At 37.7% G+C, this 3624-nt stretch overlaps 1 pseudogene; it reads left to right on the forward strand.

Moving 5' to 3' along the window:
* Positions 1-2090: 2090 nt before the first annotated feature.
* On the forward strand, positions 2091-2790 carry LOC102500246 (spliceosome-associated protein CWC15 homolog pseudogene; annotated as a pseudogene).
* The last annotated feature ends 834 nt before the right edge of the window (positions 2791-3624 follow it).

The following is a 3624-nucleotide window of genomic DNA, read 5'->3' on the forward strand; positions in this document are numbered from 1 at the left end:
ATCCTCAGTGAAGTATTTGCAAACCAAGTCCAGTAGCATAAAAGAAGTATCATAAACCAGACCAAGTGGAGTTTGTCCCAGGAATACAAGGTTGGGTCATTACATGAAAAATCACTCAAAGTAATATATCACACTAGTAAAAAGAAAATTCATGATAATCTGAATAAATGTAGAAAAGAATTAATAAAAATATGTGACCCTTGGACCAATAAGTTACATGGTGGTTAAGGTGGCTGGATCTCATATGGCTGACTGTGAGTCTCAAGTCCTGCATTCAGCAGCTTCAAAAATATGCCAGGCACGTGTGCATGCATACCCAAAATACCAAGAGGAGAAGGAGGAAAAAGGATTATAGTGTGACCACCCACACACACACACACACACAGATAGGGGTACTTTCTTAGTTTCCCTCTCTCAGTCTCTCTTGTCTGTCTCTCTCTGGAGAGTGTATGTGCCCTGAAGCAATTTTAAAAAATCAGACCCTTGGGGCCAGCAGGTGGTGTGGTGGTAATGGGCGCTGGACTCCAGCATGGCTGACCATCATTCGAGTCCTAGACCTGGAGGCTTGCTTTCTCACTTTCCCTCTCTCCCTCGCTTTCTCCCTCTCTCTCTCTCTGTGTGTGTGTGTGTGTGTCTGGAAATATTAAAAAATAATCATAATAAAGTTAAATAAAATAATTCTTTTAAAAAATCAGACCCTCTATTAATTAAAAACTCTCCACAAACCAAGAATAGAGAAACTGTTCCTCAGCTTGATGAAGGGCATCTGAAAAACAAACACTAACAGTCTATATCCTACTTAAGGGTGAAAGACTGAATGCTTTCCCCTAAGATCAGGAACAAGAAAAGGATGTCTGATCGTGCCACTTCAAACATTGTACTGAAAACATCTGGACAAGAAAAAGAGGAAAGAAATCCAGACTAGAAAGAAAAACGTGAAACTACTTCTATTCGCAGATGGCAGTATCTTATATATAGAAACCCTTAAGAATCCACATAAAGAAAAAAAATAGAAACTATTAGATCTAATAAAGGAATTCAGGAAAGTTGAGGAAAAAAGTCAATATATAAAAATAATTTTATTTAAATACACCAACATTTAAAAATACAAAAACGAGTTTAAGAAAGTATTTCCATTTACAATAATATAAAAAGAAAGAAAAAATGGAAATAAACTTAATGGAAAAAGTGAGACTTCTACAGTGAAAATTATGAAACATTATTGAAAGAAATTAAATGAAACCTAAATAAATGAAAGCACATCCTATGTCCACAGATTAAGAGATTTCTTATGGGACCAGCAGTTAGCATAATGGCTATGTCGCTGGACTCCCACATAGTCGACCGTGGTTCGAGTCCTGGACCTGGTGACTTAAAACTCACACCGGGCACATGTGCGTGCGTGCCATGATCCCGAGAGGATAATGGAGGAGAAGGGATTGCGGTGTGGCCATCTCCCCTGGGGGGGGGGTGATTTCTTGCATTCTGTCTCTCTCTCTGTCTGTCTAGCAAGCGCACACGCCCTATAGCAAAAACCTCTCAAAAAAAAAAAAAAGAGAGAGAGAGAGATTTCTTATCATTATGATGATAATACTCCCTAAAATGATCTACAGAGTCAACAAAATTCCTGTCAAAATTCTAGGTGCCTTTTTTGAAGAAATGGACAAGCTTGACCATAGCATTCTTATGGAGATGCAAGGGACCCTGAATAGCCAAAACCATCTTGAAAAAGAACAAAGTTGGAGGACTCACATTTCTCTATTTCAAAATTTGTTACAAAACTACAATAATGGATACAGTGTGGTATTGGCATAAAGATAAATGATCGATAGAATAGAACTGAAAGTCCAGAAATAAACACATCCATCTATGATCATTTGATTTTCAACAAGGTGAGGTCCATTCAATGGGGAAAGAAAAGTCTTCTTAACAAAAGATACTGGAACAAATGTATATCCACATGTTAAAGAATGAATTTGGGCTTAGCCCTGGGTGCAGAGGCTTCTGGGAGGGGAGCGTGAGTAATAGCGTCTGTATGATTTTCAGAGTCTGCTGCACCGGACCTCGACCAAAATGAATGGCAGGAGGATAGCAGCATAAAAGATGACGACAGCAGCCAGGCCAACTTTTGAACCTCCAAGGGGTGGAAGAGGAAATGGAGAAGTTGATTTGAGCCAACTCTCAAAACAGTATTCAAGCAGAGACCTACCTTCACATACAAAGATAAAATAAGACAGACTACTCAGGATGCCCCTGAAGAGGTTCGCAACCGTGACTTTAAGAAAAAGTTGGAAGAGAGTGAGAGAGAGCTGCTGCCACAGAGAAAAATGGGGATTGTCCAACCCGAGAACATACATCCTCCTCTTCAGTGTCAAAGAAGCCTCAGTTAGACCAGATTTCTGCCGCCAACTTCGATGCAGATGAACCTCTGACAGACGAGAAAGATGAAGATTTTAAAGAGGAGAGTGATGATGACAATACTGCAGCTCTTCTTGTAGAACTAGAAAAAATTTAAAAAGGAAGAGTTGAAGAACAGGCCAGGAAGGAAAAAGAACAAAAAGCTGAAGAAGAGAGAATTTGAATGGAAAACATTCTGAGTGGAAACTCGCTACTTAATCTCATGGGCCTGTCCCATCCACAGGCCAACTTCAAAGTTAAAAGAATGTGGGATGATAATGTCGTCTTCAAGAACTGTGCAAAAGGCGTAGATGATCAGAAGACAAAAGATTTGTAAATGATACTCTACGCTTTGAATTTCAAAAAAAGTTCATGGAGAAATATACTACTTAGTACAGTTTTATGTGCTTAATTAAAGACTGTAAAATGTAAAAGTGCATTCTGGGTTTTTTTGTTTTTTGTTTTTTATTTTTTGTTTTTTTTTGGTTAGTTCCTCCCCATACCTAAATTGTGTATAGCCTTCCTTAAGTTTAAGTTCCAAAATACCTTTTCCTTTAGTAATAATTTATTTGATAATGGACTTGTGAACATGTTTAACTTGAATTCGATTCTCTAAATGTTTCCAGTCATGTTGTGTTTGTGTTTTTTTCTTCATATGCTAAAGGGAATCTGCTTTAATCAATATTTTTAATCTAAAAAAAAATGAATGAATTTGGATTTGGGACTCACACTGCATATAAAAATTAACCCTGGGACCAGCAGGTGGCGTGGTAGTTAAGGCATTGGACATTCCCACATGACCAACCATGGTTCTAGTCTTGAACCTGGTGGCTTTCTCTCTCTCCCTCTCTCTCTATCTCCGTGTGTGTGTGTGTGTGTGTGTGTGTGTGCATGTGTCTGGCCAGATTAAAATAAATAGATGAGTAAATAAAATTAAATAAAGAATTCTTAAAAAAAAAACTTAACCCCAAATGGATCAAAGATCTAAACTTATGAGCTAAGGCTCTAAAACTTTTAGAAAGAAACATAGACATAAATTAGGCATAGACCTCAAATTAGGCAATATTTTCTTTAACATATGACACTCAAAACAAAACAAAAGAAAAACTAGATAAAGTGGACTTCACAATTAAAAACTTCTATACATCAAAGAACACTTATCATGGGACCAGCAGTTAGCATAATGGCTATATCGCTGGACTCTCATGTAGTCGACCATGGTTTGTG

Source organism: Tupaia chinensis, unplaced genomic scaffold, assembly GCF_000334495.1.
Source record: "Tupaia chinensis unplaced genomic scaffold, TupChi_1.0 Scaffold000706_1, whole genome shotgun sequence".
NCBI classification, from domain to species: Eukaryota; Metazoa; Chordata; class Mammalia; order Scandentia; family Tupaiidae; genus Tupaia; species Tupaia belangeri.